A 12,500-nucleotide genomic window follows, 5' to 3' on the forward strand; every position below is an offset into this window, starting at 1 on the left:
GCTAACGCCGACCGCGGCCCCGCCGGCACTGACCAAGAACCGTCGCCCCGCCGCCACCCACCCGCGGTTGCCCGCGGAGGCGCGACGGGGACGGGGAGGCTCGAGGCAGCCCGGCGGGGACGCGCGACCGACAACGACGACGAGCGCAGGGGCCGGCGCGCGCGCAACGCGGGGCGCTCGACCAAGGGCCACGACGGGAGGGACGTCCCCCGGACACGGCACGGGACCGAAAACCCCCGAACGCACCGCCCGTGCCGGCGGTAGAACCCGACGCCACGCCGCGAGGCGCCGGCGGACCGGACGACGGGCCGGGAGCCCCGCGGGCCCGGGAAACGGAGGCTCGCCCCGACCGCGAGCGCGTTCCCGTACACCGCTTCGCGCCCCGGCTCGACCGACCCAGCCCTCAGAGCCAATCCTTGTCCCGAAGTTACGGATCCGGCTTGCCGACTTCCCTTACCCACATTGTTCCATCGCACCAGAGGCTGTTCACCTTGGAGACCTGCTGCGGATATGGGTACGGCCCAGAGCGAGATTCAGTCATCGCACCCGGATTTTCAAGGGGCGGCGAGGGCCCGCCGGACGCCGCAGGAGCCGCGACGCTCTGCAGGGCGCGGGCCCCTATCTCGGGTAAAACCCATTCCAGGGCGCCCGTCCCTTCACGAAGAAAAGAAAACTCTTCCCGGCACCCCCGCCGCCGTCTCCAGGCGCGCTTTGCGTTACCGCAACGTTGGGAGGCCGCGACAAGCGCGAGCCGTCCCCCGACCTTTCTCCGCACTCTGGGTTCGGGGATCTGAGCCCGATTCCCTTTCGCTCGCACCGGGGCAGATGGGAGCCCATCGCCCAACATCGTCCGTAAGGCCTTCGCCCGTCACTTAGGACCGACTCACCCATGTCCAAGCGCTGTTCACATGGAACCCTTCTCCACCTCGGCCTTCAAAGTCTCTCGTTTGAATATTTGCTACTACCACCAAGATCTGCACCCGCGGCGGCTCCACCCGGGCCCGCGCCCAAGGCTTCAGCGCCACCGCGGCGGCCCTCCTACTCGTCGCGGCGTAGCGCACGGACATGCGCGCGCGCGCGCGGCGCGCCACGGCTAAAAGCCGAGCGACCGCGACGCACGCGCGCCAACTGGTTACATCGCCTGCGACGGCCGGGTATAGGCCCGACGCTCGAGCGCCATCCATTTTCAGGGCCAGTTGATTCGGCAGGTGAGTCGTTACACACTCCTTAGCGGATTCCGACTTCCATGGCCACCGCCCTGCTGTCTCGACCAACCAACACCTTTTGCCAGGGCTCCGATGAGCGTTCGCGTTCGGCGCCTTAACCCGGCGTTCGGTTCATCCCGCAGCGCCAGTTCTGCTTACCAAAAGTGGCCCACTGGGCAGCTCGCATTCTTCGCTCGCGCGCCCGCCGCCCGGTAAGACGGCGGAACGCACGCGCCCGGCTCCGAAGACGCGAGCCGGGCGTCTTACCCATTCAAAGTTTGAGAATAGGTTGAAGCCGTTTCGGCCCCAATGCCTCTCGTCAGTCGCTTTACCGGATAAAACTGCGCATCCAGCGAGAGCTCCAGCTATCCTGAGGGAAACTTCGGAGGGAACCAGCTACTAGATGGTTCGATTGGTCTTTCGCCCCTACGCCCGGGTCGTACGATCGATTTGCACGTCAGAACCGCTGCGGGCCTCCACCAGGGTTTCCCCTGGCTTCGCCCTGCCCGGGCGTAGCTCACCATCTTTCGGGTACCAACAAGTACGCTGTGGCTCCGTCCGCCTCCGCCGGCTCGCGCCGGACGGAGAGCGTAGGACGGGCCGGCGGTGCGCCTCGCCCCTGCCACGGCGGCGAGGATCCCGCCCCACGGTGGAACGAGCGCGGGCGCGAGGGACGCCCCTGCCGGCGCGGGTTCGGCCTCGCGCGGCGCTAAAGCGCGCCGACACGGACGACGCGGCACCCCCCCGGGAGAACCCGGGGAAAGCAACCGCGGCCGACCGAGCGACGCGCCCGCACCGCGCGAAACGCGGCCCGCGGACGACGACGGGGCGCCTGGACCCGGCCGCGCACGCACCGCACACTTTCATTGCGCCTCCGGGGTTTCGATCGAGCCCTTCGACTCGCGCACGTGTTAGACTCCTTGGTCCGTGTTTCAAGACGGGTCGGGTGGGATTCCGACCCTCGCCGCAGACCCCGAGCGCCGGGGACCGCACCGCCAACGCGCGACGCGGCGCGCACGACGGGCAAAACGCGCGCGCGCGCGGGCGGAACGCCGGGGACACACCGGCCCGTGAGAGCCGAGAGCCCCGAGGCCCGCCCGACGCGCGCGCGAAAACCCGCGACGCGCCGGCCGCGCGGACGCGGAAACGGCCCCTGCCGGAGACGCGCACCGCTCCGGCGCCGCACCGCGGTCGACGACGCACTGAGGACAGTTCGCCGCCAGTCGACGGCACGGCGGGGAGCGGGGCGCCCCGGACGCGCGACGCGCGGCCCCCGAAGGCAGCCGCGATCGCGCGCGGCGCGGCGTCAGACTTTGTTCTCGTCCCGTTTCCCTCGGTCCCGGGGCGAGCGAACGCTATCGCCAGGCCCCCGCGACGAGCGCGGCCCGGTGCCGACGAGCGGCACCGGGTCGCAGACCCCGCCGCGGCGCCTCGACGGATTCGCTCCTCGAAGGTTGTCCGCCGAAAAACCCAGGCGCTCCTGGCCGCCTCCGGAACCGGTCGCGGCGCACCGCACGCGGAGAAACTGCACCGGGCGGCGGCCGCGTCCGCCGCGGGGCGAGGCCCGCCCGCGCGTTGACCGGGATCGCCGAAGCGCACCCACGAGGGGAGACGCGACGGCGTCCGGGCGCGGGGCGGGTACCGCGACACCCGCGACGGGCGACCGACCCCACGGCTGACTCCTCCGGGCGGACCGCGCGGATCCCACCCGTTTACCTCGCAACGGTTTCACGAACTCTTGAACTCTCTCTTCAGAGTTCTTTTCAACTTTCCCTCACGGTACTTGTCGGCTATCGGCCTCGTGCACGTATTTAGCCTTGGATGGAGTTTACCACCCGCTTTAGGCTGCATTCCCAAGCAACCCGACTCCAAAGAGACCCGACCCCGGCGCGTCGGGGGCCAACGCACCGGCCTTCCACCGTCCATGGAGGAGGCCCCGATCGAAAGGACTTGGACCCCCGAGCGACACCGGGAGGTGCGAGCTCCTGTACGCCACAGGTCCACGCGCCCGTAATGCGAGCGGGGATTCGGCGCTGGGCTTTTCCCTGTTCACTCGCCGTTACTGAGGGAATCCTCGTTAGTTTCTTTTCCTCCGCTTAGTAATATGCTTAAATTAAGCGGGTCGTCACGTCTGATCTGAGGTCGCAAACATCGAAGTGCTCCCGGAGACGGGACCTTGGCTCTCTCTCTCTCTCTCTCTTGACTGTCTCCCTTCGTCTCTCTTTGTCCCCCGTGTCCCCGTGTCCGGCGCCGTGGCGAAGGCGGACTGGCCTGGCCTGGCCGCTCCTTACGCGTTACGGACGCTCGGACCTGGCGCTCTGTGCGTCTCGCGGGCTCTCTCATCGCCCTCGCCCTCGGTGTCACGCGCCGAGCGCGCGCGCGGACACGCGTCACGAAGTCGGGCTCGCTCTCATTCGAGGTCCACCGACGAGCACGCGCGCCGCGCCCCGAAGGCGCGGCACCGAGTCACGAGCGCCAAAAAAAAACCAAAGCCACCGCGGCGATGGAGCAGCGAGCGAGTCGAGTAAGCTGCATTTCGGCGAGGCGCGACCGAACGGGCGGTCCCGCGCTCCCATTCGCGGGGGCATCACGAGGCCCGGCCGGCCGCGAGGCAAAACGAAGGCGCGGGCCGGGACGCTCGCGCTCCCGATCGATAATCGAGCGACCCTCAGACAGGCGTGGCCCCGGGTGTGTAGCCCGGGGCCGCAATGTGCGTTCAACGTGTCGATGATCAGTGTATCCTGCAATTCACACCAGTTCTCGCAGTTGGCTGCGTTTTTCATCGACGCACGAGCCGAGTGATCCACCGCTGTGAGTCGTTCCAAGACGATGACTTTTACCACGGCCCACGACAAAGGACGTCGTCGTCGTCTTTGTCATCGCGTCGACGTCCCTCCGTCCCACCATCGCTCGGCCCTTTTTCGGCCCGAGGGTCCGGGACACCGCCGCGGACTCTCGATCGACTGCGCTACCGGCAGACACATCCGGTGACAAACGCCGACGCATCGCCGACACGGCGCCGGCGATCGCGTCTTCCACCTCTCTCCCTGGGTCGCATCGCTAGGGGTATAATAGCGTAGGGTCCTCGGCGTTCGGCGCGCGCCGTACGCCGCGCGGCCACCCTCGAACGACAAAAAAAGGACCGAGGTCCTAGTCCATCGAACGGTGGCGCCGCGCGGCGCATCGAACGCGGCCTCGGCCGTTCGCCCTTGGGCCCCCCTTGGCCCCCGTGGGCCCTTCACGCTGGCTCATTCGGCTCGTCGCGTCGCCTCGTGTCGACCAGAGGAGCACCGCCGCCTGGACGACCACGGACGACCACGTACGTCTGTCTCCTTCTCTCTCGCGTGCCTCTCGCTCGTGTTGTCCCGATAATGATCCTTCCGCAGGTTCACCTACGGAAACCTTGTTACGACTTTTACTTCCTCTAGACAGTCAAGTTCGCTCATCTTTTCGGCGCACCGGCACGAGCCGAGAACGGCCCGTGCAGGGGCTGATCCGAGGATCTCACCAAACCGTCCGATCGGTAGTAGCGACGGGCGGTGTGTACAAAGGGCAGGGACTTAATCAACGCGAGCTGATGACTCGCGCTTACTGGGAATTCCTCGTTCGTGGGACACTGTCTCAAGCCCCAGTCCCCATCACGGACGGGGCTCAGCGGTTTACCCGAGCCTGACGGCGAAGGGCAAGGTACACGCTGGCCCGTCCAGTGTAGCGCGCGTGCGGCCCCGGACATCGAAGGGCATCACAGACCTGTTATTGCTCCATCTCGCACGGCTTGCAGCCGCTCGTCCCTCTAAGAAGTTAGTCCGCCGGCCACACCAGGGTCGCGGAACTAGTTAGCGTGTCGGAGTCTCGCTCGTTATCGGAATCAACCAGACGGATCGCTCCACCAACTAAGAACGGCCATGCACCACCACCCACAGAATCGTGAAAGAGCTCTCAGTCTGTCAATCCTTCTCGTGTCCGGCCCAGGTGAGCTTTCCCGTGTTGAGTCAAATTGAGCCGCAGGCTCCACTCCTGGTGGTGCCCTTCCGTCAATTCCTTTAAGTTTCAGCTTTGCAACCATACTCCCCCCGGAACCCAGAAACTCCTGGTTTCCCTCATGGCTGCCGGACGGGTCATGCCATTCGACGCCGCCCGATCGCCGGTCGGCATAGTTTACCGTCGAAACTAGGGCGGTATCTGATCGCCTTCGAGCCTCCGACCTTCGTTCTTGATTAAGGAAAACATTCTTGGCAAATGCTTTCGCTTTAGTCCGTCTTGCGCCGGTCCCAGAATTTCACCTCTCGCGGCGCAGTACGAATGCCCCCGGCAGTCCCTCTCAATCATGACCTCCGTCCCGCAAAACCAACAAAATAGGACCGAGGCCCTATTCCATTATTCCCAGCTGCGGTGTACAGGCTCTACCGACCCGCTCTGAGCACTCCAGTTTCCTCAAGGTAAACGCTTTCGGCCCACAACGGACACTCATCCAAGAGCGTCCGCAGGGCTCCGACAGTCTCGCCGCCGGGGACGGGCGGGGAGAGGAAGCGCGCCTTGCGACGCGTCCCCCCCGCGAGCCCCGGCGTGATTTCCAAATACGAGCTTTTTAACTGCAACAGCGTTCGCTTACGCTGTTGGAGCTGGAATTACCGCGGCTGCTGGCACCAGACTTGCCCTCCAATGGATCCTCGCACATGGGTTTAAGGTGCACCCATTCCGATAGCAGCGCCTCGACCGAGGCCTGCATCGGTATTTTTCGTCACTACCTCACCGTGTCGGGAGTGGGTAATTTGCGCGCCTGCTGCCTTCCTTGGATGTGGTAGCCGTTTCTCAGGCTCCCTCTCCGGAATCGAACCCTGATTCCCCGTCACCCGTAGCCACCATGGCAGGCGCGAAGCCTGCCATCGAAAGTTGATAGGGCAGACATTCGAATGAAACGTCGCCGGCGCGGAGGCCGAGCGATCTGCAATCGTTTATCCAGAGTCACCATCCCGTGGACGGGCCCGCGTGGGCGCCGCGTCGATTTTTGGTGCTGATAAATGCGCGCCTCCCCACAGGACGCCAGGAGAACCCGACACCCGCGGGGACCGGCGCTCGTTTGCATGTATTAGCTCTAGAATTGCCACAGTTATCCAAGTAACGTCCGAGCGCTCAAAGAGACCATAACTGATTTAATGAGCCATTCGCAGTCTCAACGGGTCTGTCCGTTCGCACTTAGACATGCATGGCTTAGTCTTTGAGACAAGCATATGCGGCTGGCAGGATCAACCAGGGAGCGGCGCCATGATTCGGTAGAAACCAGCCGCCTTCGGGCCGTCGAGGTGAGGGCGACGCACCCGTCGTGCACGTCGTCCTTCCCCGACGGCCCATGGAGCAGCGGGGAGGACCGCGCGACGGGTCGCTCGACGCTCGAGCGCAGGCGACCACGCGGCGGAACCCCCGCGACCGATCCGTGTCCCGTGTCCCTTGTCCCTTGTCCGTATTCCCTCCTCGTGACCACGACTACTCCATGTGTGCACGCTCCCCCATGGAGCTGCCGCGGCGGCGGCACCGGCATCATCACGCCGCATATCGACAACCGACGCAACGTGGCAACGGCGGAACACGACGACCGTACCATATACCATTCCCGCTCGGACGACCGTCCGTGGCACGAGTCACTTCACCGTGCCGAGTGTGCAGTGTCCGCGACGAGGTCCGCAGGAGCGGGGCGCAAGGCGCGTGACGCACGTGAAACGAACGACCGGTGTCGTCATGCCTCGAGCCGGGGTGCCTCGCCTCGTCGGGCACTTCGCCCGCCTCCGCGGTGCGAGCCCTCCATCACCCTCCTCCGGCGTCGCCGAATCGACCGACCGTGCGCACGCACCTGCCTGCCTGCAAACGCCTCGTCGTTTCTGCGTATATCGCATCGTCCAAAAAGCAAAAGGAGCACGCAACTTCGGCCGCTCGAGGAAAGACGGCGAACGCCTCACGTTACGACTAGGAGGCGAGCGTCGATCCCCGGGGCGGCCGGGTTCACGGAACCCTGAGTTCGTTCGTTCGTTCGTCCGTCCGTCCGTCACGGACGACACGACACGACCACCACCGGTGAAACTGCTCGGACACGTTTTGATAATGCACGCCGTGAAGCGGGCCGCGGAGCCAATCGGGCACACAAGCGCGCTCACGGTCGACACGACCGTGCCGGTCACCCCGTTCGAGGAGAAGACCCGACCGATAGAAACAACGGAGGGACTCCCGACGGGGAGCGGCAAAATCGCCAGCCGATCGACTGTGGGAGGTCATGCACAGTCCTCACGACGACCTCATAGGGCATCAATCCAGTCAAGGTTGGGCCCGTCATCGAAAGCCTCGGGTTACCCGGAGTCGAAGGCGTCCGGTCGACAAAATACCATGGTGAAGCCGAGGTGCCTCATCCGGGGTGTGTTCCCGCACAAGCGGTCGGTGTACGTGCACGCCAACACACTCAAGCGCCACGCACGCTAATGCCATCGGGTACCCTGGTAATGGTGACCTTCTAGCTAACAGGCCATCACCATTATTGGCCTTTTCCTGTTCGTTCAAGGGGGGTGGACGACAGACACAGTCGCACACACACACCCTAGCCCTCTCCGACCGCTCGCTCGCTCAGGCGCATGCCTCCTCACACTATTGTGCAGACCAGGAGTCAGGTGGCCTGGTGTGACGGGGCACGCGAACTGGTGCCGGGCGAATCGTGAAAAGGCAACGAACTGCACCGGCCGTGCCAACGCTGGGAGATTGGTTCGTTTTCTTGGTCTTCGTTCAGGGTCGACCCTAACGCTAACCCGCTAACCCTATAACCCTAACGACCCGAACCCTAACAATCCGAACCCTAACAACCCTCACCCTAACGACCCGAACCCTAACAACCCGAACCCTAACCCTAACCCCCAACAACCCTAACAACCCTCACCCTAACCCTAACCCCCAACAATCCTAACAATCCTAACAACCCTAACAACAAGGTAGGGGAACGGGGGAGAGGGGAAAAGAGGGGGGATGGGGAGGGGGGAGGGTGAGGGGGAGAGGGGAAAAGAGAGGGGGATGGGGAGGGTGATGGGAGGGTGAGGGATGGGAGGGGTGAGGGTGATGGGAGGGGTTGTTAGGGTTCTTGGTCTTCGTTCTGGGTCGACCCTAACCCCTTAACCCTAACCCTAACGACCCGAACCCTAACGACCCGAACCCTAACAACCCTCACCCTAACCCTAACCCCCAACAACCCTAACAACCCTAACAACCCTAACAACCCTAACAACAAGGTAGGGGAAAGGAGGGAGAGGGGAAAAGAGGGGGGATGGGGAGGGGGGAGGGTGAGGGGGAGAGGGGAAAAGAGAGGGGGATGGGGAGGGTGATGGGAGGGTGAGGGATGGGAGGGGTGAGGGTGATGGGAGGGGTTGTTAGGGTTCTTGGTCTTCGTTCAGGGTCGACCCTAACGCTAACCCGCTAACCCTATAACCCTAACGACCCGAACCCTAACAATCCGAACCCTAACAACCCTCACCCTAACGACCCGAACCCTAACAACCCGAACCCTAACCCTAACCCCCAACAACCCTAACAACCCTCACCCTAACCCTAACCCCCAACAATCCTAACAATCCTAACAACCCTAACAACAAGGTAGGGGAACGGGGGAGAGGGGAAAAGAGGGGGGATGGGGAGGGGGGAGGGTGAGGGGGAGAGGGGAAAAGAGAGGGGGATGGGGAGGGTGATGGGAGGGTGAGGGATGGGAGGGGTGAGGGTGATGGGAGGGGTTGTTAGGGTTCTTGGTCTTCGTTCTGGGTCGACCCTAACCCCTTAACCCTAACCCTAACGACCCGAACCCTAACGACCCGAACCCTAACAACCCTCACCCTAACCCTAACCCCCAACAACCCTAACAACCCTAACAACCCTAACAACCCTAACAACAAGGTAGGGGAAAGGAGGGAGAGGGGAAAAGAGGGGGGATGGGGAGGGGGGAGGGTGAGGGGGAGAGGGGAAAAGAGAGGGGGATGGGGAGGGTGATGGGAGGGTGAGGGATGGGAGGGGTGAGGGTGATGGGAGGGGTTGTTAGGGTTCTTGGTCTTCGTTCAGGGTCGACCCTAACGCTAACCCGCTAACCCTATAACCCTAACGACCCGAACCCTAACAATCCGAACCCTAACAACCCTCACCCTAACGACCCGAACCCTAACAACCCGAACCCTAACCCTAACCCCCAACGACCCTAACAACCCTCACCCTAACCCTAACCCCCAACAATCCTAACAATCCTAACAACCCTAACAACAAGGTAGGGGAACGGGGGAGAGGGGAAAAGAGGGGGGATGGGGAGGGGGGAGGGTGAGGGGGAGAGGGGAAAAGAGAGGGGGATGGGGAGGGTGATGGGAGGGTGAGGGATGGGAGGGGTGAGGGTGATGGGAGGGGTTGTTAGGGTTCTTGGTCTTCGTTCTGGGTCGACCCTAACCCCTTAACCCTAACCCTAACGACCCGAACCCTAACGACCCGAACCCTAACAACCCTCACCCTAACCCTAACCCCCAACAACCCTAACAACCCTAACAACCCTAACAACCCTAACAACAAGGTAGGGGAAAGGAGGGAGAGGGGAAAAGAGGGGGGATGGGGAGGGGGGAGGGTGAGGGGGAGAGGGGAAAAGAGAGGGGGATGGGGAGGGTGATGGGAGGGTGAGGGATGGGAGGGGTGAGGGTGATGGGAGGGGTTGTTAGGGTTCTTGGTCTTCGTTCAGGGTCGACCCTAACGCTAACCCGCTAACCCTATAACCCTAACGACCCGAACCCTAACAATCCGAACCCTAACAACCCTCACCCTAACGACCCGAACCCTAACAACCCGAACCCTAACCCTAACCCCCAACAACCCTAACAACCCTCACCCTAACCCTAACCCCCAACAATCCTAACAATCCTAACAACCCTAACAACAAGGTAGGGGAACGGGGGAGAGGGGAAAAGAGGGGGGATGGGGAGGGGGGAGGGTGAGGGGGAGAGGGGAAAAGAGAGGGGGATGGGGAGGGTGATGGGAGGGTGAGGGATGGGAGGGGTGAGGGTGATGGGAGGGGTTGTTAGGGTTCTTGGTCTTCGTTCAGGGTCGACCCTAACCCCTTAACCCTAACCCTAACGACCCGAACCCTAACGACCCGAACCCTAACAACCCTCACCCTAACCCTAACCCCCAACAACCCTAACAACCCTAACAACCCTAACAGGAAGGTAGGGGAACGGGGGAGAGGGGAAAAGAGGGGGGATGGGGAGGGGGGAGGGTGAGGGGGAGAGGCGAAAAGAGAGGGGGATGGGGAGGGTGATGGGAGGGTGAGGGATGGGAGGGCTGAGGGTGATGGGAGGGGTTGTTAGGGTTCTTGGTCTTCGTTCAGGGTCGACCCTAACCCTAACCCTAACCCTAACCCTAACCCTAACCCTAACGACCCGAACCCTAACGAACGGGGGAACGGGGGAGAGGGGAAAAAGAGGGGGGAAAAGAGGGAGGGAGCGAGCGACGAATTCCCGTCCTTCGGCCGAGGAGGTTCTTGGATACTTGGTTCGCTCGTGCCGGTACCGGAGATGCCTCGCCTCGCTTTCGTCGTCGATGGTCTCTCGAGGATGGACGACATCCCAAGTAGGTGGTAAGCGAAGGACGTCTTCTGTATTGGACAGGAAGGTCCCGTGCTCGTACGTCGGACGGGCCTTTCGGCGAACGACTCGGTTTGGGCGGCGAGCACTTGGTTTGAGGGGCCTTGTGGAGGTTTGTGTACGTGCGTGTACGAGGAAAGAAGACGCGCGACCACGCGACCAACGCCGGACGGCAGAGGCTCCGCGGCCCGGCCCCGGTCGGCCTGTAGACGGTCGGCCGACCCGGAACGTTGGAGCCGAAAACACAGCTGCGCTGCCCGTCGAGGGCCACGTCAAGTCGTTCGTCCCGGTCGGCCTGTACACGGTCGGCCGACCCGGAACGTTGGAGCCGAGCACGTGCGCTGCGCTGCCCGTCGAGGGCCACGTCAAGTCGTTCGTCCCGGTCGGCCGACCCGGAACGTTGGAGCCGACGAGCGAACTTGTGGAGGATGCGTGGCGGTGGGTACGCGAGTCGGCCGGTTTACCTAGGACCGAACCGACGAGCCGATGGGGGCGAGGGAGGGAGGGAGCGAGCGACGAATTCCCGTCCTTCGGCCGAGGAGGTTCTTGGATACTTGGTTCGCTCGTGCCGGTACCGGAGATGCCTCGCCTCGCTTTCGTCGTCGATGGTCTCTCGAGGATGGACGACATCCCAAGTAGGTGGTAAGCGAAGGACGTCTTCTGTATTGGACAGGAAGGTCCCGTGCTCGTACGTCGGACGGGCCTTTCGGCGAACGGCTCGGTTTGGGCGGCGAGCACTTGGTTTGAGGGGCCTTGTGGAGGTTTGTGTACGTGCGTGTACGAGGAAAGAAGACGCGCGACCACGCGACCAACGCCGGACGGCAGAGGCTCCGCGGCCCGGCCCCGGTCGGCCTGTAGACGGTCGGCCGACCCGGAACGTTGGAGCCGAAAACACAGCTGCGCTGCCCGTCGAGGGCCACGTCAAGTCGTTCGTCCCGGTCGACCTGTAGACGGTCGGCCGACCCGGAACGTTGGAGCCGAGCACAGCTGCGCTGCCCGTCGAGGGCCACGTCAAGTCGTTCGTGCCGGTCGGCCGACCCGGAACGTTGGAGCCGACGAGCGAACTTGTGGAGGATGCGTGGTGGTGGGTACGCGAGTCGGCCGGTTTACCTAGGACCGAACCGACGAGCCGATGGGGGCGAGGGAGGGAGGGAGGGAGCGAGCGACGAATTCCCGTCCTTCGGCCGAGGAGGTTCTTGGATACTTGGTTCGCTCGTGCCGGTACCGGAGATGCCTCGCCTCGCTTTCGTCGTCGATGGTCTCTCGAGGATGGACGACATCCCAAGTAGGTGGTAAGCGAAGGACGTCTTCTGTATTGGACAGGAAGGTCCCGTGCTCGTACGTCGGACGGGCCTTTCGGCGAACGACTCGGTTTGGGCGGCGAGCACTTGGTTTGAGGGGCCTTGTGGAGGTTTGTGTACGTGCTTGCACGAGGAAAGAAGACGCGCGACCACGCGACCAACGCCAAGTCGTTCGTCCCGGTCGGCCTGTAGACGGTCGGCCGACCCGGAACGTTGGAGCCGAGCACCTGCGCTGCGCTGCCCGTCGAGGGCCACGTCAAGTCGTTCGTCCCGGTCGGCCGACCCGGAACGTTGGAGCCGACGAGCGAACTTGTGGAGGATGCGTGGCGGTGGGTACGCGAGTCGGCCGGTTTACCTAG

General features: G+C 63.6%; 3 non-coding genes across 3 annotated transcripts in view; all 3 read right to left on the minus strand.

Annotated features, from left to right (window-relative positions):
- Positions 1-3,350, minus strand: part of LOC137419719 (28S ribosomal RNA) — a 5,282-nt gene extending 1,932 nt beyond the window's left edge. Inside the window, exon 1 of the ribosomal RNA XR_010983016.1 lies at positions 1-3,350. This exon is cut by the window's left edge and continues 1,932 nt beyond it. This is a non-coding gene — a ribosomal RNA (28S ribosomal RNA).
- A 517-nt stretch (positions 3,351-3,867) lies between these two features.
- Positions 3,868-4,023, minus strand: LOC137420167 (5.8S ribosomal RNA). The gene has a single exon (XR_010983138.1). It is a non-coding gene; the product is annotated as a 5.8S ribosomal RNA (ribosomal RNA).
- Positions 4,024-4,574: 551 nt separating this feature from the next.
- Positions 4,575-6,462, minus strand: LOC144889953 (18S ribosomal RNA). The gene has a single exon (XR_013622168.1). It is a non-coding gene; the product is annotated as an 18S ribosomal RNA (ribosomal RNA).
- Between the last annotated feature and the right edge of the window lie 6,038 nt (positions 6,463-12,500).

Source organism: Myxine glutinosa, chromosome 1 (genome assembly GCF_964187855.1).
Source record: "Myxine glutinosa chromosome 1, kmMyxGlut1.1, whole genome shotgun sequence".
NCBI lineage: Eukaryota > Metazoa > Chordata > Myxini > Myxiniformes > Myxinidae > Myxine > Myxine glutinosa.